The sequence below is a fragment of the Anomaloglossus baeobatrachus genome, chromosome 2 (assembly GCF_048569485.1).
Source record: "Anomaloglossus baeobatrachus isolate aAnoBae1 chromosome 2, aAnoBae1.hap1, whole genome shotgun sequence".
NCBI classification, from domain to species: domain Eukaryota; kingdom Metazoa; phylum Chordata; class Amphibia; order Anura; family Aromobatidae; genus Anomaloglossus; species Anomaloglossus baeobatrachus.
In genome coordinates, this window is record NC_134354.1 from 747,510,270 (window position 1) to 747,536,070 (window position 25,801).

Here is a 25,801-nt window from a genome sequence, read left to right on the forward strand (position 1 = left end):
ATGCTGAATGAGTACACGTCGCTGTTAAACATTGAACGGACCCGCTGAGAAAATCGCTGTCAGGATCCTACCTATGGTAAGCAGTGCTCTGCATATTTTTCCTTCTACTTGCGTTACTTTAGTGCACTCAAATCTGCAGCTATTTTATTTGCCACAATATCATGAAAGTCTAAGCAAAATCCACAATTTGACAACAAAGCTGAATATGTGATGACGTTGCTGTGTGCACTCAGCCACAGTAATGTTTCTATATTGCTGATGGCGGTTTGCAGCACTGGACACATACAGGTAGCTTTGAGCAAAGCTGTCAATCACAATACCTGCAGTGAGCTGCTCAGCAGTGCAAACAATAGGGGCCTTGGTAATGGCTTAAAACAAAATAACTACTGTATATTTTTTCATCCTACTTGCCCTTTTTATTTAAAGTATGCCACAGTACAATATGTTTAACTAATAGAGAACCCTTTAAAGACCTTTTAGGCAGATAATGAACTTTAAAGATGATTTCAGAGAAATAACACAGGTTGAAATGTTTCTTCCCACCACTGTCTATCGATTTTCTTAACACATCTGTTTCTTCCCTGACTTGTTCTTTAGCGCATTTATTTGAAGAAGTAAAAAGAGAGTTCAACAAGGAATTATCTAAGATTTTCGCAGTCTCTGGAGCAGCACGGCAGGTTGCAGCAAATAAGATGTACGAGTCCGGCGCTGGCACTGCAGCCTTTTTTTTTTTGGTGACGGTGAAGGCACTATGCTGGAGATGTAACGCTAGAGCGCCATAAACATGTCAGTGTGCGGTAAGATTTGTCATTTGTAAGAACTTGCCTGTATTAGGAGCGTACGCAGATGGCGAATGAAGTGTTCGCCTCCGACTGCTCCATTTAATGATGTGAGCCTTTTAATCATATCCAGTATGGAAGACTTGTGTTTACAGCAGAAACTTAACTCCATCAGCAACCATTATAAGACACTACGCGAATGGAGGGCGGCAGAGGAGGGAATAATCCAATGTTAACATGCTGCATTGTACACACATCAGTATCCTGTAACTGGGTTGCTTCTCGGGAGTTTCATTTATTTTGTGTTTATGACAATAGTTGTGTAGTAAAACAATGATCTGATAATAGGATTCTGCTTTAAATATTTTTTTATTATTAGTTTAGTGTAGGGATTTCAAACTCAAATACACACAGGGACAAACTTAAAAACTTGAACATAGTCGTAGGCTTCTCAAATCTATATATATATATAATTGCCTTATTCTGTCTGTCTGTCTGTCTGTCTGTCTTGCTCCAAAATTGTGTCACGGTGAGTGTCATTACACTGACAACCGTCTGATTGGCCGCTGGGCTCGGCCTGGCCCCGCCCCCCCCCCACGGATTGGTCGCTCGCCTCGGCCTGGCCCCGCCCTCCGCATGGATTGACCGCTCGCCCCGGCCCTCCGCACGCATCGCCAGACATAACCTTGCGATGCTGGGATCGTGACGGAGCCGGTGAACGCTGGTAACCATTATACACATCGGGTAACTAAGGTCCCTTAGTTACCCGATGTGTATCATAGTTACCAGTGTACACCGGCTCCGTCACGATCCCAGCAGCGCAAGACATACCCTTGCGATGCTGGGATCGTGACGGAGCCGGTGAACGCTGGTAAGCATTATACACATCAGGTAACTAAGGTCCCTTAGTTACCCGATGTGTATCATAGTTATCAGCGTACACCGGCTCCCGGTACACATGTGCAGGGAGCCGGCATTATACTCCTCTCCCCCCAGGACTACTCCTCCTATTATAGTCCTCCTATTATACTCCTCTCTGAGTATAATAGGAGAACTATTATAGCATGGGGGATGGAGCACGATGGGGAGTGTGCAGCATGGGGGACGGAGCACGATGGGGAGTGTGCAGCATGGGGGACGGAGCACGATGGGGAGTGTGCAGCATGGGGGATGGAGCACGATGGGGGGTGCGCAGCATGGGGGATGGAGCACGATGGGGGGTGCGCAGCATGTGGAATGGAGCACGATGGGGAGTGCGCAGCATGGAGGATGGAGCACGATGGGGAGTGCGCAGCATGGGGGATGGAGCACGATGGGGAGTGCGCAGCATGGGGGATGGAGCATGATGGGGGTGCGCAGCATGGGGGATGGAGCACGATGGGGGGTGCGCAGCATGGGGGATGTAGCACGATGGGGAGTGCGCAGCATGGGGGATGGAGCACGATGGGGAGTGTGCAGCATGGGGGATGGAGCACGATGGGGGGTGCGCAGCATGGGGGATGGTGCACGATGGGGGGTGCACAGCATGGAGGATGGAGCACGATGGGGAGTGCACAGCATGGGGGATGGAGCACGATGGGGAGTGCGCAGCATGGGGGATGGAGCACGATGGGGAGTGCGCAGCATGGGGGATGGAGCACGATGGGGGTGCACACCTCCCCCCAAAACACACACACACACCGCCACACGCGCACCGCACAACACAACACACACACACACACACACTGGGAACCACAAACACCGCCCTTCACAGACACCCACAAACACAGACAACGCCGCACACACACAACACCCAACATACAAACACCACAGCATACACAAATATACGCACATACCGCGCAACACATACACATTGCACAAAACATACCTCCCCCAAAACACACACATGCACCCCACACCCACACAAACCGCGCAACACACACACACAACGCTAGAGACACACAGCGCTCTACAAACAACGCAACACACAAACAACACCGCTCTCACCCCCCGCCACACCCAGACAACACCCAGAACATTTACAGCGCCCTACACAAACACTTGGTAACTACACACAACAACATCTATATATATATATATATATAATAAAAATCATACATTAACTACACAATACGTAAATTCTAGAATACCCGATGCGTAGAATCGGGCCACCTTCTAATATAAACCTTTTCATATGGAAACAAACTAGATTTTACAGGGGTTGTCCACTACTAGGACATCCCCTTCTAATTCCATGTTTCCCCCAGGTAAATAATAAAGCCTATACTCACCTCCCATACCAGTGCTGTTCCAGCGGTGCCACGGTTTGCTTTCCCGGGGCTCACGTGTGGTTGTGACTTCACGCGATCCCCCTGTCCAATCAGCTCTGGCTTCATTCTCCCTGCCATTGGACCAAACAAGTAATCAACAGGAAGTGAGTGCTGCAGCTGCCACTTAGTTCCTGTTGATTGCTCGCTGGTTCTAATGGGGGGGAAACCGAAAGCAGCGGAGATTGGATGTGGGGCCCGTGTGACGTCACAACCCCACGTGAGCCCCGGAGTTGACAACCATAGCAATGCTGGCCCAGCACTAGTATGGAAGATGAGTATAGGCTTTATTATTTTACCTGGGGGAAACATGTGGAAGCAGAAGTGGTCAGATCCAGTAAACGGAGCATTGGGTAATTCCTCACAGGCATGGGCAAACATAGAAAACATCAGGCCCCATAGCAAAAAGTTCTAATTGGGCCTAACAAAAAAAAACCTTGATATTTGGCAGAGCCACAGAAGAGTATATGCCACAAATTTGCAGCTCTTAAAAATAATTTTCCTCCTATTGAAGCAACAGATTGCCCTTTCATTGCCCCCGATAAAGTATGATGCCAACAAAAGTGCCCCATAGAAACGGTATGATACCCCCACACTGAATTCCTTTACAGTACCATCCATATCCCTCCATACAGAATAATGTACCAAACATAGTCCTCCATATAGTATTATGGGCCCCACATAGCCCTCCATACAGAATAATGTGCCCCACATAACCCTTCATACAGTATAATGGGCCCCACATAGTCTTCCATATAGTATTATGGGCCCACATAGTCCTCCATACAGAATAATGTGCCCTATATAACCCTTCATACAGTATAATGGGCCCCACATAGTCTTCCATATAGTATTATGGGCCCACATAGTCCTCCATACAGAATAATGTGCCTCACATGGTCCTCCATACAGAATAATGTGCCCCACATAGCCCTCCATACAGAATAATGGGCCCCACATAGTCCTCCATATAGAATAATGTGCCCTACATAGCCCTTCATACAGTATAATGGGCCCCACATAGTCTTCCATATAGTATTATGGGCCCACATAGTCCTCCATACAGAATAATGTGCCTCACATGGTCCTCCATACAGAATAATGTGCCCCACATGGCCCTCCATACAGAATAATGTGCCCCACATAGTCCTCCATACAGAATAATAGGCCGCACATAGTTCTCCATACAGAATAATGTGCCTTACATGGTCCTCCATACAGAATAATGTGCCTTACATGGTCCTCCATACAGAATATCGTGCCCCACATAGCCCTCCATACAGTTTAATGTGCCCCACATAGCCCTCCATACAGAATAATGTGCCCTACATACAGAATAATGTGCCTTACATGGTCCTCCATACAGAATAATGGGCCCCACATAGCCCTCCATACAGTTTAATGTGCCCCACATAACCCTCCATACAGAATAATGTGCCCCACATAGCCCTACATACAGAATAATGTGCCCCACATAGCCCTCCATACACAATAATGTGCCCCACAGAGTTCGCCATACAGAATAATGTGCAATTAGGATAACCAAAATTATTTATATTCATCAAATAACAGAATAAAGAGAGAGAGAGAGAATGCTTTAAGGCATTTTTATTACTTTCTGCAATGTCAAAAGTTTACATACACTAAGAGTACTGTGCCTTTAAACAATATGGGACAACCCATATGATGAGGTCATGTCTTTGGAAGCTTCCGATTTATTGGCAACATCTGAGACACACCTGTGAATGTATTTTATTGCACACCTGAAACACACTGCTTCTATCTGTAGCATCATGGGAAAGTCAAAAGAAATCAGCCAAGATCTCAAGAAGAGAATTGTGGTCTTGCACAAGTTGGGTTTATCCATAGGTGCAATTTCCAGATACCTGAAGGTGCCTCGTTCATCTGTACAATTTTATGCAATTACAAACAATATGGGAATGTCCAGCCAGGAAGGAGACGGGTTCTGTGGACCAGAGATGAATGTGCATCTCATGTGCATACCAACCCAAGAACAAAAGCAAAAGACCTTGTGAAGATAATGGCAAAAGCTGGTAATATTGTATCATTATCCACCGTGAAATGAGTACTTTATCAACATGGACTGAAAGGTCACTCTGCCAGGAAGAAGCCATTACTCCAAAAGAAACATAAAAAAGGCAGATTAATGTTTGCAAATGCATACAGGAACAAAGACCTTAATTTTCAGAGACATGTCCTGTGCTCTGACGAAACTAAAATGTAACTGTTTGGCCATAATAACAATCATTAGGTTTGGATTGTAAAGGGAGAAGCTTTGAAGCTTAAGAACACGATCCCAACTGTGAAACATGGGGGTGGAAGCATCATCATCTTGTGGGGTTATTTTGCTGGTGGAGGGACTGGTGCACTTTATACAGTTTAAGGGCAATGGTACCAAATACTGAGAAAATCATGCATATGTGTCTTTTAAGACAGTGGATGTAAACTTCTGTTTTCAACTGCAGCTCTTCATATAGTATTATGTGCTCCACATAGTCCTATATAGTATAATGAGGCCCACATAGTCCTCCATACAGTATAATGTGCCCAAAATAGCCCTCAATACAGAATAATGGGCCCTACATAGTCCTCCATACACAATAATGAACCCCACATAGCCCTCCATACAGAATAATGAGCCCCACATAGCCCTCCATACAGAATAATGAGCCCCACATAGTCCTCCATACAGAATAATGGGCCACACATAGTCCTCCATACAGAATAATGTGCCCCACATAGCCCTCCATACAGAATAATGGGCCCCACATAGTCCTCCATACAGAATAATGGGCCACACATAGTCCTCCATACAGAATAATGTGCCCCACATAGCCCTCCATACAGAATAATGGGCCCCACATAGCCCTGCATACAGAATAATGGGCCCCACATAGCCCTCCATACAGAATAATGGGCCCCACATAGCCCTCCATACAGAATAATGGGCCCCACATAGCCCTCCATACAGAATAATGGGCCCCACATAGCCCTCCATACAGAATAATGGGCCCCACATAGTCCTCCATACAGAATAATGTGCCCCACATAGCCCTCCATACAGAATAATGGGCCCCACATAGTCCTCCATACAGAATAATGGGCCCCACATAGCCCTCCATGCAGAATAATGGGCCACACATAGTCCTCCATATAGAATAATGGGCCCCACATAGCCCTCCATACAGAATAAAGAGCCTCACATAATCCTCCATACAGAATAATGAGCCATATATAGTCCTCCATACAGAATAATGGGCCCCACATAGCCCTCCATACAGAATAAAGAGCCCCACATAGCCCTCTATACAGAATAATGGGCCACATATAGTCCTACATACAGAATAATGGGCCACACATAGCCCTCAACACAGAATAATGGGCCCCACATAGTCCTCCATACAGAATAATGGGCCCCACATAGTCCTCCATACAGAATAATGGGCCTCACATAGCCCTCCATACAGAATAATGGGCCCCACATAGTCCTCCATTCAGTATAATGGACCTCACAGTCCTCTTTACAGAATAATGGACCCCACATTAAAATAAATACTCACCTGTCCTCATTCCACCCTTCTCCGGTCTAGGCAATGAGCGCTCTGAAGCGCTTTACTGCTTAGCACAGCAGGTGTGAAATAGTGATGTCATCACGCCCGCCGCCCTCAGACTTCAGATGCAGACAGAGGATGATGGGGAGGGATTTGACCTCCTCCTTCCATCATTGCTTTCAACTTTATGAGCATCAAGGATTCCAATACAGACCAGGTGAGTGCTGCCAAGAGCAGTTCTACTATTCATATGTGAGGCCGTATGGCACATTTTATAAAAATATTTTAGTGTAGGACTGCCTCAAATGAGATTTGCCGTGAAGTGGCGAGGCAGCTCAAGAAATTGCAATTTTTTGCCAAAAATCTCAAAATTTTTATAATAAGTACAGTTTGGAATTGTTGGTGCTGAAGTGCACATTTAGTGCTGGCTTTTTGTTTTTTCTTCATTGAATTGGTCGGTGGTTGACCTCCACCTTGCTATGCACCCCGATTTGGGATGTATTCCATCTGTCTAGATTTTGGCGGTTGGTGACTGTTCACATTAGGTCATCAGGCCTTGTCCACGGGCTATTTACTTCATGCAGCATTTGCTTGGACCTGTCCCGCCCACAGCCATAGCTCAGTCATGGGTACGGGATTGAAATAGAACAGGTGAGTGCTGCCAAGAGCAGTTCTACTATTCATATGTGAGGCCGTATGGCACATTTTATAAAAATATTTTAGTGTAGGACTGCCTCAAATGAGATTTGCCGTGAAGTGGCGAGGCAGCTCAAGAAATTGCAATTTTTTGCCAAAAATCTCAAAATTTTTATAAAAAGTACAGTTTGGAATTGTTGGTGCTGAAGTGCACATTTAGTGCTGGCTTTTTGTTTTTTCTTCAAGGATTCCAATACAGTTGAAAGTGATATCCTGGGCAGGCGGTGATGGATCGGGAGTCGTGGGTCAAATATAATCAACCTGAAAGTCAGATTTGGCCCATGGGAGAAAGTTTGACGTGTGGTTTAGAGGGGAAAAAAAAACCCTCCAACTTTGTAAAAACAAAGTTTGGCTTTAGTTGCCATTTTCAGACCCATAACCCTGTGTGGGGTCTTTTTGCGTGCTATACTGTGCTGTGTACTGTACTGTAAATACACTGCTCATCATTGAAATTCCAACACGAAAAAGGACAAGCAGTAAGGTTATACAAATGGAAGACTTAGCAGGAGTCACTAAGATCTGCAAATGATCAAATTCTCAATCATCTAGCTCCAATCTGTAGCATGTGGAAGCGTTATAAAAGCCAGATTGAAAGCAATTTTTTTAGCCACATGAAACCTCAAAAAATCAGATCAAGTCTTATGGGATGATTGAACGGGATGCGTCACACATCAATGTGCCAGTTATCGCCAATTGTCGCAAACTGTGAGAAACCGAATCCTTGAACTGAGAGACCTTGGTTTATTACTACAGCAGACTGCAACATGTGTAGGCCAGAATGTCAGCATCGTTCTACAGTAATAGATGGGAGAACAGCAAGAGGTGCACAGAGGTGAACCTCTGCAAAAACGGATTGAAAGATGGCATGTAGTGATCCATTCTGTACTGGTCGTCAAATACCAAACCTAATGTCACACAAGTGACAACGAGAAGTATGGCACACAACACACTACAACACAAGGATACACCGGGGACACTTTAACAACAGTAGGCCCTAGTTCTAGAGAGGGGTAAGATGGGATATCTCCTTCACTCACCAAGAGCTGTACCCTACACTCCTAGCCAGTCTTTCTACAGGTTCCGCACCTGTTGCAGAACAGGATACCCGAGACCCTGTCAGACCATGTAATAGCCCTGGCTAGTGAGCTGACAGATGAGGGACCTGATGGCGGGCCTTACCTTGGCACTAATAAAACAACAAGGGAAGGAAAGACAGACAGGGGAAAACACAACAACAGACTGCTGCAGTCACACAGCAACTTGCAGAGAGGGCTCCACCAGCTCCTTCCACCTCCAGACCAAACATCTAAATGAGTAAGAGAATAACCGGGCACCCTCTAGTGGAGCAGAGGGTATATATAGGAACTGGGAGTGATACAAACTAGAAACACCTGAGAAGGTGATGAGAATGCTTGCTGGCAAGGAATACTGACATTAACCCACTCCTCCCCAAAGGAAAATCTAGAGAGTCTCAAAGCAAAGAAACTCTGGCCCAGAATCTGTCACTAGTCTCTACAACACAGACGACCGTGACACCTAAGCAGTCAAACAGAACTACACAAACCATCTCATCTGAAGGCATTTGCATAGCACTGAGCAATGAGCCAGACATCCAGTTACAGGTGCTCCATTGACCTCACGCCACATCTCTCAATGGCTATTATGATACAGAGGAAAATGGCAATGGAGGCTGGAATGGAGGTCTATCCTAGTCCAGCTTTTGCCTTAGACACAATGATAGCGAGAAATTGAGCTAATAACTAAATGGGCAACAATATGAAAAAGCCTTCGAGAGGGGACATCATACCGGTCCCATTTCCAGGATTATGGGGTCGGATAATAAAAGATGCGGTAGGTAGAGCCCTCTAGTCTTGATTCTAGACTCACTAACTATTCAGCATATATTGATTTGTTTGCAGAACCAGTGATATGGCCATTCCTCCAAAGTGTCCCAAGAGTCGTATTTTCAACATGACAACAAAAGGCCACATCTTGCATGTGCATAGTTTAAAAGGCCCCATTCCACCTATCGATGTCGTTAGCGAGATCGCTGAAACGTCACAGGTTTTGTGAATCAACAGCGACCTCGCTAGCGATCTCGCTACGTGTGACACATAGCAGCGACCGACCCCCCGCTGCGATATCACCGATCGTACCTGAACGTCCTGGTTCATTTTTTGATCGTTGGTGTCCCGCTAGGCAGCATGCATCGCTGTGTTTGATGCCATAACAACGACGAGCGACCTCATTGGCACGCCAGGGTGGAAAAACTACGCCTCTATCAAGGTCTGAGTCGTCAGAATAGCTGCTGTGTGACAGGGTCCCAACGACCGCCAAGGTCTTTATACGGATCGCCTTATTGTTGCTGCGTCGTTAATTAGATCTGCCAGTTTGCCAGCTCACTAGCGACGTACCAGCGATCCTGACCAGGTCGTATCGTTGTCGAGATCGCTGGAACGTCGCTACGTGTAACGGGACCCTGTGTGCTACCATAACCTGCAGCGTCTTGTGACTTGTCTCCCATCAAGCAAATCTGAGGAGTCATTGATTGGTAATTGCAAAAGGAGCTGCCAGCAGCAGATCTTGACGATTTGCCCTAGTTAATTCAGTGTGGCAGAACATTCCTCAGACAATTAGCAAAAACCTCATTAGTAGCAAACAAGGCTGGAATGTGGGGATTTCAGCATGTGGCCTCATACTCAATAATAAATAAATCAAGATGTTTTGAAAATGTTGTTTCCATTCTTTCATCATTTGCAGATTAGTAAATGTCTATCCATCTGGTGATTTCCATTGCATGACTTTTCCTGCTTAATTTTGCAATTTCAATGTTGAGGAGGGTATTTTGAGGCACATATAACATTTTAATTGCTTTATATTGCATTTTTTGAGGAAAATGCAAGGAACAAAAAATGTAAAGGCTATATACATACATACATATATATATATTTTACACACACACACACACACATATATATTTATATATACTGTATATACACAGTATATAAACGTTGGTAGATTAAAATTGTAAAACTGGGAACAGCGGGATGTTTCAAACTTTTATACTTTTTTTATTTTCATTTTTTATAATATAAACTGTGGCTGGATTCACAGGATTACTAAGATGGCAGTCATCAGGGTCTTCAGTAGACTCGGGACTGTGATGGTCAGCCATTCGCACCCAACGGAGTGCGCGTCACACCCATAGAAATACTGCTGCCAGCTTTGTTATCTACCTATAACAGGTAAATCGCTCACACACACTCGTACTGGTCATTGAAAGTTCAACATGGCACCTCATAGCAAAGAATTCTCTGAGGAGCTGGAAAAAAAAAATGAATTGTTGCTCTATATAAAGATGACCTAGGCCAGGGGTCTCAAAGTCAGCTGGGTATATGGGCTGTGTTCTTTGCTGCGCCAAGTGACGTTTTTAGTGGTACCATTTATTTCTCTTTACAGTTTTGGACCACTGTTTTTGAACAGATTTTGCTTGTTTATTACAACAAACATGCACTTTTTTTGTCTATATATAAAAAGCATTTTTGATGGTGAAAAAAAAATCATGCTTTTTTTTACATTCTGTCCCCTTCTTGTAAATATTACAATTAGCACCATGTAGTAATTTTGGCCGACATCTTGTTGTAATTTTTCCATCCTGATCCTCATCTCTTAGTAATGTACCCCATCCTGTTCTTCTTGTAGAAAAATGCCCCATTCTGTAGTAATGTGCCCATCCTGACAGTTCTGTGTGTTATACAGGCAGCACTGGTATTGGGAAGACAGACAGTTCTGGGGGGTATACAGGCAGCACTCGGTTGGGGAGACACAGTTCTGGGGTTATACAGGCAGCACTGGGGTTGGGGGGGCACATACAGCTCTGTGGGATGTTGGTGCTTTGGCTGCTCTCTTCATCTGTGGAATGGGAGCTCAACACACAGCGTGCTAGCTCCGCCCACAGATGAACTTGCCCTGGATGCAGCGCTCAGCAGAGAACGCTATGTGCAGGCGTGGATTTAACTGCCGGCAGCCAGGAAAGTGCAGCTGCCAGCCAGAGTGCTGCGGTCCCCGTAACTCGGCCCGGCAGCCACAGGATACATCACTGCCCTTCTCACCTGGCTGTCCTCCGTTCCCTTGTGCCCTTTTCTTGCAATCCGCAACCCCTGGTGCCGCAGTCAGTAAGCACTTTACTTCACACGCGCTGCGTAGAGTCAAGCTCTGTGCACAGCTATTCCACGGGCCGCCGGCCGATCAGAGGCAAGCAGGTGACGTCATACGCTTCAGCTACTGGCCTCTGATTGACCGGTGGCTGTGATACCTGTGCCCAAAGCTTGAGTCTGCACAGTGACGGCAAATCATCTAAAATAAAGCGCTGACTGCTCTGGCCTCTGCTCCAGCCGGGTTCATCAAGGGGGCCACGGGCCGCAATAAGCAGCCTCAGGGGCCACATGAGACCTCTGGCCTAGGCTATAAGAAGATTGCCAACATCATGAAACTGAGCTGCAGCACAGTGGCATACCACCACCAAGACCATACAGCGGTTTAATAAGACAGGTTCCACTCAGAACAGGCCTCACTATGGTCAACCAAAGAAGAAGAGTACACGGACTTTGTGTAATACCCATAGGTTGTCTTTTCAAAATAGATGAATGCCATTGCTGCAAAGGTTACTGGGGTGGGGGGTCAGCCTGTCAGTGCACAGACCATACGCTGCACACTATACCACATTGAACTGTATAGCTATCAACCCAGAAGGAAGCCCAAAAGAAAGCCCCAAAATAGTTTACTGAAGACAAGCAGACTAAGGACATGGATTACTTGAACCATTTTACATGATCTGATGAGACCAAGATAAAACTTATTTGGTTAGATGGTGTCAAGTGTGTGTGGTGTCAACCAGATGAGGAGTACAAAGACGAGTGTGTCCTGTATACAGTCATGCATGGTGGTGGGAGAGTCATGATTTGGGGCTGCATCTGCACTGCTGGCTGTGGGGAGCTACAGGTCATTGAAGGAACCATGAATGCCAAGATGTACTGTGACATGCTGAAGTAGAACATGATCCCCTACATTCAGAAACTGGGCTGCAGGGCAGTATTCCAACATAACAACAACCCTAAACACACCTCCAAGACGACCACTGCCTTGCTAAAGAAACTGAGGGTAAAGGTGCTGGACTGTCCAAGCGTCTCCTGACCTAAACCCTATTGAGCATCTGTGGGGCATCCTCAAATGGAAGGTGGAGGAGCGCAAGGTCTCTACCATCCACCAGTTCCGTGATGTTGTTATGGAATATGGAAGAGGATCCAGTGGCTCCTGTGAAGCTCTAGTGAACTCCATATCCAACAGAGTTAGGGCAGTGCTTGAAAATAATGGTGACCCCTTGATTAGACAGATTTATATCGTGGGTAGAGTGAGTCCTCCATTGGATAGGTTTACATTTTGGGAGCAGAGATCAGGCAGATTTACATTCAAGGCCCAGTGGGGCCCCATCATCTGGAATTGTGAAAGACTTGGCATAAAGCCCCTTCATGAGGCGAGGTTTACAGTCTAGGCACAGAAATAAATTCATTAGGCTGCTTTACATTCTAGGTACAGAGGTCCCATCAGCAAATTTTACATTTGGGACTCAGGTGATTCATGAGGAAAGTTTACATTCTGGGAAAAGTGTTCCATGAGGCAGGTTTAAATTTTGGGCACACAACCCCCTTCAGCAGGAAGGTTTACATTCTGTGTACTGAAGGCCCTTCACCAGGCAAGTTTATATTCAAGGTACAAAGGCACCTTCATCAGGCAGGTTTACATTCTTGGCAGAGAAGCCCCTTCATCAGAAATATTTACGTTGTGCACACAGGGGCCCCTTTATCAGGCAGGTTTACATTCTTGGCATATAAGGTCCTTGATCAGGCCCGGCTTACATTCTGGGCAGAGAGGTCTTTCCAGCAGAAATTATTATTTTTTTTTTTTTTACATTGGAGCATAGGGTTCGTTGGGGTAGGTTTAAATTTCGGACACACGGCCTCCATTCTTTGGTATGTTTAAATACTTGGCACCGAGGCCTTTTCATCATGCAGGTTTACATTCTTGGTACCCAACCTCCTTCATCAGGCGGGTATATATTTTGCGCTTAGAGGTAGCGTCATCAGACACATTCAGATTCTGGTGGCAAAAGCCCCTTCATCAGTGGTACTAGGGGCCCTTTATGAGACAAGTTACCATTCTGGGCACAGGGATGATGTTGTCTTTCCAGTTTACATCCTGTGCACAGAGGCTGTTTTATATTCTGTGCAAAAGGGGCCCTTTCAATAGGCAGATTTATATTTTGGGCACAGTGGCCCCTTTATCACACAAATTAACATTCCGGGCACAAAGTCGAATATACATGTTCTCAGCCTATGACTGTGAAGTCTATATTGACAAAATGGCAGGGCAGCATGGCGACTCAGTGGTTAGCACTGTACGGTGGCTCAGCGGTTAACACTGTACGGTGGCTCAGCGGTTACCATTGAAGGTGGCTCAGGGCTTAGCAATGTACAGTGGATCAGAGGTTAGCACTGTGCAGTGATTCAGTGGTTAGCATTGTGCGGTGGCTCAGTGGTTAGCACTGTTGCTTTACAGCGCTAGGTTCCTGGGTTCAAATATCACCAAGGACAACATCTGTAAGGAGTCTGTATGTTCTCCTGGTGTTCGCGTGGGTTTCCTATGGGTTCTCGAGTCTCCTTCCACACTCCAAATACATACTGATAGGGAATTTACATTGTGAGCTCTGATGAGGACAGTGATGATGTCTGTGAAGCGCTGTGGAATATTATAGAAGTGACGCATAATAAACAAATAATATAGCATTTTAATGTAAAATACTCTGTAATGTTTTTCTTTTCAAAGTGCGGAAACTAATAGAACAGAATTCTGTGTAAACAGCACAAATATAATGACTGAGGCTTTCCTGAAAATGAATGTAACAAGGTTCTTAATTTAATATCCAGCTTTGATTTGTTTTTTATTAGTGCTCTTTTGATTTTATATAAATCTACAGCACATCTTGACACAGGCCAGAGCTATACATAGAAAGGAAATCATGGAAGGAAAAATAAAAAAAAAAAATCACATTTTTGTAACATATTTTGCCAAGATGCATTATTTATATGGTGAAAAGAGAGAAAAAAACAAGTCACTATTTTCCACGGTCGTTGCTCGCCAAGTTTTAACAAGTAAGCTAAAGACTTTATTGCTTTAAATGATCTATAAATGGTTCTTTTAATAAACATTTTGCCATTCGAGAAATTGCCAAGAAACTGAAGATTTCTTACAACGGTGTGTAGTACTCCCTTCAGAGGAGAGCACAAACAGGCTCTAACCAGAGTAGAAAGAAGTGGGAGGCCGCGCTGCACAACTGAGGAACAAGACAAGTACATTACAGTCTCTAGATTGAGAAATCGACCCCTCACAGGTCCTCAACTGGCAGCTTCATTAAATGGTGCCCGCAAAACACCAGTGTCTACAACTACAGTGAAGAGGCGACTCCGGGATGCTGGCCTTCAGGGCAGAGTGGCAAAGAAAAAGCCATATCTGAGACTGGCTAATAAAAGGAAAAGATTAATATGGGCAAAAGAACACAGACATTGGACAGAGGTAGATTGAAAAAAAAAAAAAGTGTTATGGACAGACAAACCGAAGTTTGAGATATTTGAATCACACAGAAGAACATTTGTTAGACACAGAACAACTGAAAAGATGCTGGAAGAGTGCCTGACACAATCTGTCAAGCATGGTGGAGGTAATGTGATGGTCTGGGGTTGCTTTGGTGCTGGTATAGTGGGAGATTTGTACAAGGTAAAAGGCATTTTAAATAAGGAAGCCTATCACTCCATCTTGCAACGCCATGTCATACCCTGTGGACAGCGCTTGATTGGAGCCAATTTCATCCTACAACAGGACAATGACCCAAAGCACCAAATTATGCATGAACTATTTAGGGAAGAAGCCGGCAGCTGGTATTCTATCTGTAATGGAGTGGCCAGCCCCATCACCAGATCTCAACCCTATAGAGCTGTTGTGGGAGCAGCTTGACCGTACGGTACTCAAAAAGTGCCCATCAAGCCAATTCAACTTGTGGGAGGGGGAAGCATGGGGTGAAAAATCTCCAGATTACCTCCGCAAATTACCAGCTAGAATGCCAAAGGTCTGCAAAGCTGGAATTGCTGCAGAGATAACATTCTTTGACGAAAGCAAGGTTTAAAGGAGAAAAATATTTCCAGTAAAAATCATTATTTCTAACCTCGTCACTGTCTGGACTATATTTTCTATTCATTATGCAACTCATTTGATAAATAAAAGTAGGATTTTTCATGGAAAAGACAAAATTGTCTGGGTGACCCCAAACTTTTGAACTGTAGTGTACAAAGTTTAGAAGATTTCACAGCAAGGATATGGACCTATAAAGTATATGTCAAAACATATTTTTTATTTCCATACATATTTTAAAAATGACCTTATCTGCGCTGACGTCTGGTCCCTGGTATCTGTGATGGCAGCTGAAGCTTTAGGATTTTAGGATTGACATTATCTAGAATTTGTTGCAATGTCTAATGAAGTAGCGTGTCACCAGGGTCTCATTCTCCTTGCGCTCTCCTCTAACTTAAAGGAAATAACTGAGGCTATAAAACGAGGACGTTATATCCATCATTGTAATATGTAGATGTCCCAACTGAGAAACGAGGCAAGAAAAAGAAGGAATGAACATGAACCAAGTTCCGACACAAACTTCTGAAACATTCTAAGTGAGATCTTATGCTTTTAGTAAAAGAGGGTGTCCTAACCGTTCGGGCCTCGTTCATTTGCACTATTAAAGGGAACCGGTCACCTGCCATTAATATGTAATTTATTTACATGATGTAAATTCCAACGTTCTCCTGAATCCGGTGCTGTTTTTCTTTTGTTCCTGCGCCTCTGCGTTCCTGAGATATGGACTCATCTTCTTTGTATGTAAATCATTTTTTTTTCTTTTAACAATGTGGGTGTGGTCCACCACCTCCATCGTTGTCTTGAGGCCACACCCAGATGGCTAAAAGCACTACAGTTATTTACAGTGAAGAAGGGGCCATATCTCAGGACTGGAGAGGAGCAGGAACAAGAGACAAACAATGCCGGATTCAGACGAACAGCGGTAGTTACCGCAGGTAAAAAAAAATTACGGTACATATTTATTGCACCAGACATGCCCACTTCAAGGGTAGTCCTATACACATAAAAGGATATTAATGGCAGAAAAGGGCCGCATAGTCAACAGCGGAAATTGAAAACTACAAAGGCATCTCATAAACATAAGTACTAAGATAATGGCCTACCTTATCAAAGTGGTTCCCACCAGAAATCTGGTGTAAAACAAATTGCAACTTTTGTAATTTTCACACCAATTTTGGCAAGCTCTCACAAAATGGGCAGAACTGGGGTGGGACGTAGAGAGGCAACGCTCCCTCATCTAATTCATAACGATGTGTGGTGTACCTTGCGCCATAAATCTTAAGGCCCATATACACACAATGATATCACTAATGAGATATCGTCGGGGTCACGGTGTTTGTGTCGCACATCCGGTGTCGTTAGCGACGTCGTTGTGCGTAACAGCTCTCAGCGAGTGTTAACGATCAAAAATACTCACCTAATCATTGATCGTTGACACGTTGTTCATTTTCAAAACCTCGTTGGTCGTTGTGGACGTAGGTTGTTGGTTGTTCCTGAGGCAGCACACATCGCTACGTGTGACACTCCGGGAATGACGAACAACAGCTTACCTGAGTCCTCCGGCAACGAGGTGCGCGTGTCTTTCAGTCGGCTGCTCTCCGCCCCTCCGCTTCTATTGGCCGCCTGCCGTGTGACGTCACTGTGACGCCGCACGAACCGCCCCTTTAGAAAAGAGGTGGTTCGCCAGCCACAGCGACGTCGCTAGGCAGGTATGTGTGCCGGGGACTAAGATATTGTGCGCCAGGTGCAGCAATTTGCCCGTGACACACAAACGACGGGGGCGGGTGCGATCGGCAGCGACATCGCTAGCGATGTCGCTGTGTGTAAATGGGCCTTTACTCTAGTCTGCAGAGGCGTGGAGCATAAGGTTTCATGGCGATATCTTCACACAGAAGACATTATGATCCAGCTGGGTATTATGATTTTGTTTTTTTGTTGTTGCTATTGCAATGGGAAATAGATTTTAGCTATTGAGTTCACCAGGTTTTAGAAAAAAGCAGACACATCAGATGTATAGAAAGCTCATAACTATTTCTTACAGCAGCGACGTAACAGTCTCGCTGCTCTCTGTGAATAAGTATCTCATGGGACAGACCCCTGCTGATCGCTTCATTTGATGGACTACTTCTGCTCAGGCTTTCTGGGCTGCGGTAATTGGAGACATACTCTAAGTGTTAATATGTACTTTGAAGCTTCTGGCAGGAAATGTTTAGAACTAAACCCTATGAGCATTAAAGTTACTTCACTGTTCCTCTATCAGTCGAGGACACACATGTCTAGAATTGTACAACCTGAGACAGATCCACAAGGATCATCATACCAAAACACTATGTCAATGGCCCCGATACATAAAAACAAGCAGTATGCATGGCCGTCTTATTGCATTTGGTTCATCATACTCCAGTTCACCTTTCATGAAGTGGTGTGCACCTTTGAATGAATGGAGACTTACTGTAGGTAAGACTAAACTGCAGGATAGGAGCTGATCTTCACTACCGCTACAAATTGGATGGAACCGAGATGTTCAGCTCCATGCAATGCTTACATCGGCCCTCAAACGGGGATTTAACAGCTAATCCATAGACCCCCGTAGATCACCCATCCTGGATGGACTACCCTATTAAAGGGAACCTGTCAGCAGGTTTTTGCTATGTAATCTGAAGGCATCAGGTGATAGTGGCTAAAAGACAGATTTCAGTGATGTGTCATTTATTAAGCTGTGTTCTGTTGTTTACTTACAATGAAGGTGATTATCACTGCTCTGACTATGGGGCTCATGAGTAGATATGAGCTGACCTGAACGGTAAAGTTCTGTGTTTGTACCGAACACAGACTTTACAAAACAAAATAAAAAAATCAGCGTCCAAGTTCAAAGATTGGGTGACTTACATATGCAAACCACTCGAGCGAGCCTTGGGGTGCTCAGGTATGCTCGGTGCTCAGCCCAGTGCAAGCCGCTTGTAGTATTTGAATTTCCTCACACTAGGGGTAAAATTGGCGTTATCGGATGTAGTGTGTAAAAAAACAAAAAAAAACGAAATTCCCTGCCTGGAAGTGATCTGTTTATGGCTGGCTGTATGTGGGCAGAGACCAGAACTGCTCAATTAGTAACTTCCAGTGGGGTTTAGGTCAAGGCCGAGTCTCGATCTGAAGTTTATCTAAAGTCTGGGGGAACCCACCGAGCCAAACTTCAAAAGGTCCGCTCATCTCTACTCATAAGCAGTTGTCCAACCACATCCCCTCCTGAGATGAGCAGCTCACTGTCTATAGATAATGTATACAGAGAGCTGTCATGTGGGCAGGGTTATCTTTCTAAGCTCTGCTATATCTAAGGCTGGAGTCACACAAGTGTAGCGCATCGGATGCGATATGCTAATGACCCTCGGCTCAGCGTTAGCCGAGTGTCATGCAACTGTGATCTGATCACAAGATCGGATCACAGCTGCAGAGGAGAGGGAGAGCGTAATCTGTCTATCTCCTCCATTGTCAGCCTGTGCGTTTATCACACTGCACTCAGATGTCATTCGAGTACAGCCCAATGGTTCACTCACACCCATAGACTTGTATGAGTGCGAGTGATAGGAGACTTGCATACAATCACAGCATGCTGAGATTTTTTTTCCTCAGACCGATTAGGGCTGAGGTAAAACTCGCAGATCTGAACTACAGCATTGTCTTACATGTGGTCGAGTGCAATGCCAGATTTTCTCGCATAGAACTCGTCCGATTCATACACTTGTGTGAGCGTACCGTAAGAACTCTGTGTCACAACTGCTGCACACAGTAAACTGAGTGACATTGTTGGAATCAGGGTCTCTTCTCCTATGTTAAGCTGCTCTTATATGAGATGGCAATAACAGACAGGTTCCCTTTAAGGCGGCTTTTGGAGGAATCTCTTGAAAGTACAAAAGTAGGACTCTTGGGGAGGGGAATCTCTTGTTTCACTGCTGGAGCTTTTTCGTTAGTTTTTTTCAGTGGCAGAGACTTATGAAGCAAAAATTTTATTCACTTGCAAAAAATATAATAGAAGAGGAAAGCTATTCCGGCTGATTCATGACATCAGATATTGGAGAGCATTCTTTTTTTCCTTTCTTATTTCGCTTTGACTTGAGAATCCATTTGAGCACCCCGCGTGTCTTCCCCGTCATTTCTTTATTAACGCTATAACTTTCATCCGGTATGGGTTAGGGCAAAAATAAACGAACAAGAAAAAAAAAAACAGCTAGCTGAAAAGGTCAGGGAACGTACGCATATGAAGCGATGTATTGCCACGGGGAGAAGGAAATTCTTTGTAAAGTCATTTTATTTGCGCAAGGCTTTGAAACTTTCTTCTTTCAACCCGAGACCTTGTTAAATGGCTGACAATAGAAAATTGGCATGTTTGTAGGCTGTACAGCGCCAAGCTTTAGATCACGGGTAGAAAATCATATTCTTCTATAAATATCTGTATTGTCTTCCTAGCGGTTTCACACCAAGGCAGTGAGTGGCTGATTCAACCTATGTGATCCAACCACGGGATGTGCGATAAATGTGCTGGACAGGGGCATGGCACAGTCCCTCCTCTGCACAAGGTGAATAGATCTGTATTAAGAGTTTAAGGAACTGTCAAATGAGCGACAAGACAGCTGGAGCCTTCTACCCGACCGGTAGTGATCAACGTATCACACATATTACCGTATTTTTTGGACTATAAGACACACTTTTTTTCCCGCAAATGTTGGGCGAAAGTGAGGGGTGAGTCTTATAGTCTAAATGTAGGTCATAGCTGTGGGGAATGAGGGTGCTGCCGTGGAGCAGGTCATCGGTGGCATGCACAGGCTGTAGCAGCGCCTGCCGTGACCACGTGGGCCCGCTCATTTCATATGCATGCATCCTCCCGCCCATAGGCTCTCAGCACTGAAGCCGGCGCTGACAGGTGGACGGGATGATGGGCGGGGGATGCACGCATAATTACCAACCGGCCCGCATGATCCCCCCTGGCAACTACAGCCTGGAGTGATCATGTGTGGCTATATTAACTGCTCCCCGCACATCATAATCAGCGCAGGGGGGGCAGTGAATAAGTATACTCACCCCTCACCTGCAGCATCGTGATGACCTCCTGTCTGCCGGCCCGCTGATGTGTGTGGAGAGCGGTGAGCACAGCGATGACGTCATTGCTGTGCGCACCGCTTTCCACACACATCAGCAGGCAGGCAGACAGGAGGTCATCGCGATGCTGCAGGGAATGGTGACCGGAAAGGTGGCACAGACAGAAGGAGGAGCGATGCTGTGTGGAGTGAGGAAACAAAAACGAAACCATAAACGTTTATTTTTTGTGTGAAACAGGATGCAGGCCATATACCAGGATGGGGGTATATAGCAGGATGGGGGTATTTATCAGGATGGGGGCCATAAAATACAAGGATGGGGGACATATACAAAGCAGGAGGATCATTACCAAGATGGGGTACCTTAGTAGAGAATTTGGGGACATTACCCTCATAACAGTGTCAACATCAGATCCTCGCCCCATAACAGTGTGTCATGACCATATTTTTCCCTTAAAATTTTATTTTTCTATTGTCCTCCTGTAAAACCAGGGTGCGTCTTATGGTCCGAAAAATACGGTACTCCAGAAAACTCCAGTCTCTGCTGTCACTGGTACTAAAATTGCATGAACTCTTAAAGGGATGGCCACTACTGTACAAGCCATTTTTAAATGGGCCCAAGGAAGTAGGGGAAAAAAAAAATGATACGGTGGCACTCCTGTGTACTCCGCAGTACGCCCCCCACTGGTTTACTGAGATCAACAGGGCTGGAAACATACTCAGGCAAAATCTGAACAAAGCAACTGATCCGCGGCCGTATCACACAAATGATGCCCCAGTTTGACGTTGATCCCAGAGAGGCACCAGTCTGGATAGTGAGAATCACTTTTATTGCTTTCCGTAGAATCCCAATTCACATGCACGGGATGCAGTCTGTCTTTTGATGTGGTGTATATTTTAAAAAACAGAATTCAGGCCAAAATCCATATGAAATCTTCAACGTGTGAACAGGGTCTGTATTTATTATGCTTATATAGCGCCATTAAGTTCATAGCGTTTTACAGACATCATCACTGTCCCCATTGGGGCTCACAATCTAAATTTCCTATCGTTATGTCTTTGGAGTGTGGGAGGAAAACGGAGACCCCTGAGGAGACCCATGGAAACATGGGAGAACATAAACTCTTGGCAGATGTAGGGTCTCGTTGTTAAAAGTCCTGGTCTTGTTTGGCCATAACTTTATATGGGCCTCAATATTGTTGTTTGTGCACCAAAAGTCAATATGCATCAAAGGGACTGACCAACCTGTCACAAGAGACTGTGGGGATACCGGGAAACCAGGGCCTTAAGCTGATCTTCAGACTAAGGGGCCCTGTGCTATTCCTATTCTCAGAGATACCCCTAATAGTGGGGATGTCTGAGTCTCCTTCCTGGTCCTGCTCCTGACCAGCCCTCATGTTATATATCCTCCGCCTCCTCGAGGGGGGCTGGTACAGGAGTGTGATGTAACCCACAAAAATAGACAAATAGGGGAAAACAAGTATGCACACACAGAGGTATAAGACAATAAGAGGTTAGGAGGAAAACAAGACAATGGGTAAACTCCACAACAATACCAAGCACAAAGCAACTCTCTCTCCAGCAAGTCTGGGACATCACAACACACAGACCAGCACAGCATTAAGTATAGTTGGCGTAGGTAGAAGATTTCTTCCAACCTAAAAATGAGAGGAACAGAAATTATTTACTTCCTTACAACATGTGACCACAGAAGCGTAATGAGCAGGCTATCAGACGTTAACTCTTGCTAGCTTGTCTTTAAATCAGCAGACAGCAGATTGATGCCCGAGTAGTTGACCAGAAACACCAGAGAAACCATCGGACGGAGTGTCAGACTCTGCAATGTGAACAGAGCCTGACAGTGCCATTATAGTAGGCAGGTTTTGTGCAAAACTCTGTGTGACACTAGCACTATGGAAACAATCCACTTGTTTGTCTTGGTTTGAAACTGCACAACATATTTATAGAAACAAATGCATGGATATTACTTTCCAAATGCCTCTAAGGCTATGTGCCCACGGGAGCTTGCTTCTGCGGATTTTGCTGCGGAAAACCTGCGGATTTATCTGGATTTTTCAGATAATTCCGCAGGTTTCAGCAAATACAGACACTCCCCATGTTATCCTATGGGACATGGGGAGTGTATGTGCGGCTGCGGAATATGCTGTGGATGTCCCGCAGCTGCACATAACTGCATGTAAATTATTTCTGCGGATTTACCTATGGAAATCTGCCTTGGTCCCATACTTACCTGCCTTGATAGCAGACACCCGAGTCTTTCCCTCGATGCACAGGAGCGCGGTGGAGCTAGGAGCAGGAAGGAGGAGGTGGGCAGGGCCTGCAGAGCTTCGGTCATGTGACAGCCAGAGCTAGTTCAGGCCCGCCCACCTTCTCCAGCACAGTGCAGATGCTGACAGACGCCGGAAAGTGAAGTGCTGCGTGATGGAGGTAAGTATGAACTCCCCGATACTCAGCACATGTTCTGCATTGAGGATGCAGTGCCGAATCCATGGTACTGTATCCTCAATGCAGAATGCCCGCAGCATATCCGCAGAACATTCCGCTGTGCATTCGCAGCATTGAAACAGACAAAGTTGTGGTGCGGTGGGGGGCGGAGCGATGTAGCTTACCAGAGAGGACGCACAGAGAAGGAGCTCCTCTAATCCTGACTTCATCCTGGCCGTTTAACACCCGGTACCTGATCCGACAACCTGCCCACCAGCTGCTGTGACAAGGGACGTCGCCTGGAGACTGTCGGTCCCCATCGGTGCTATTTTTCTTTTAATCCTGCCGGCGCAGACTAATCTCCTGAGGCTGCAGCACGTGGAGCGGCAGCCATATTCCCGGCGGCCGGCACCTTCAGGGAGCGGCGCTGTGTGACTCCAGAGAGCAAGGAGGAGTGCAGGAAACATACCCTGAGGGACAATCCAGGAGCAGAGGCATTGTCTTGGGGCTGGCTGTTCCACTGGAGCTGCTCCCTGAGCCCTGCACAACATCACTGAATCCCCTGGGGCTGGAGCGTGGGACGCGGTGGCCATCTTCCCTGCAGCTGCATGGTGAGCGGCGGCGTGTGACTCCAGGAGCGGAGAGGAGCAACAGGCATATACCCACAGAGGAAGACCCGGGAGCGGTGAGCACAGGGAGTTATCTCCCCCTTAGCTGTGTATCTGGCAATCAGTGAGCAGCACACTTAGAGCCGGCGGCTGTGCAGGAGACATTAACCCCTAGGGTGCTGGAGGGTTTGGAGTGTGAGCCTTGAAAGACAGGCCCTGCAGACTCTCTGACACATGAAAGCATAGGAGAGACACATATTGAAGTCCCCACACTGTGCAGGCCTGCATCACCCTGATAAATATACTCTAAGTGCTGTGCTGCCCTGGGACTCCCTTCATTGTTATTTTACAATATAAAAGTTGCAGTTTTCTGGCTCTCTGGAAGAGGTGGGCAAGTGGAGACGGACATATTATTAAATATACATTGCAGATGCACGGATTTGGACAAACGGGGGCACGATAAGAGAGGGGTGCAGAAGCGGCAAACCCCCAGTGAATCAACATGAGTCCCCCTAAACAAAGTGGAGCTATTGATAAGCTTAAAGAGTATGCAAGGGGTGGTCAGGCAGATGCCCCTAAAGCCAGGAGAAATACCTCTCTAAAAGATCAAGTACCACTGGCTGATGGGTCAGAAGAGCAAGATGATTTAACCCTAAGACAGGTGTATGAACAGCTTCTACAAGCAATTTCTACAAGCAATAGCTCCCTCACAGGGAAGATTGAGGAGGTACACTCAGAGGTGGGCCGCTTGCGTCAAGACATGCAATCCCTGAGGGCCCGGACAACAGAAGTTGAGACACGAGTGTCAGAACTGGAAGATCAAATAAAACCACTTAAAACTAAAATGACTACAATGGCCGGATCAACAAACGCATGGCGCCAGAAAGCAGATGATCTGGAGAATCGCATGCGTCGAAACAATATACGGATCATAGGACTGCCAGAACACTCGGAGGGTCAGCATCCGGAACGGTTCCTGGAGGAGTGGCTGAAATCTAATCTTGGGATCGAGTTCTCCTCGACGTTTGCGGTGGAGAGGGCGCACAGAGTTCCAATGAGACTTCCTATTCCAGGTGCACCGCCGCGTCCCTTCTTAGCAAGGATGCTCAACTGCAGAGATAGAGACACAGCACTCCGCCTAGCCCGACAGAAGAGCCCACTTAAGTTTAACAACGTTTCACTCTCGATCTTCCCAGACTTTTCGGTGGACCTCCAAAAACAGAGGGCCCACTTCATGGATGTGAAGAAAAAATTAAGGGAGCGAAACATCATCTATTCTATGCTATACCCTGCCCGGCTCCGCATAGTGCATGAAGGGTCGTCTCTGTTTTTCACTACACCTTCTGAGGCTGAGGACTGGTTACAGTTACACCCGAGACCTAAGGGGCAGAAGCAATGAGGCTACGTCTACTAAGTGACATTTGCTGAGCCCCCTGGTGCCCTTCATCTCCCATAAAAGCTTGAAGCCCCCTTTGGAGAAAGACAAGACTTCTCCGTGCCTTGAGTGATGGAGGAATTGGCCAGGAGTTGGATGGTGAGATGGGAGCCCTATTTTGTGCACTCTAATACCACCTATACCAGGACACTGCATTCAGTGGTGGTATCCCCATTGATGTTTGAAATGTTTTACAGGACTTATCGGAAAGGTCCTGAAGTTCGATATTGTTTTTCTATGTTTACAGCTGCTATTGCATTAACTTTATTTCTTCGCAGAGATAGGCTTAAAACTATTGGTGGGTTAACCACATCTAATTGCAGGGTGAAATGCGCCTTATACTTGGGATCCTGGTTCTATAAACAGATTTATATGATATGGGGTCAGAGATGATAGTTATGACCTGGAATGTCAGAAGCCTTAGGTCGCCCAAAAAACGTATCAAGGTATTTTCCCAAATTAAGCAAATCAGGGCTCAGCTGGTGGCACTAGTAGAAACTCACCTCACACGAGACACAGCCAGACTAGTAAACAAACCATGGGTACAATGGTCGACGCATGCGTTCCACACCACCTACTCCAGAGGAGTCTCTTTATTGGTCCATAAAAACATACGATGGGAAGCAAAG

At 45.7% G+C, this 25,801-nt stretch overlaps 1 protein-coding gene across 3 annotated transcripts in view; it reads right to left on the bottom strand.

The window, feature by feature from the left end:
- The window catches only part of DYNC2H1 (dynein cytoplasmic 2 heavy chain 1), an 852,364-nt gene that overhangs the window by 39,868 nt on the left and 786,695 nt on the right, over window positions 1–25,801 (bottom strand). The window lies entirely within an intron of this gene.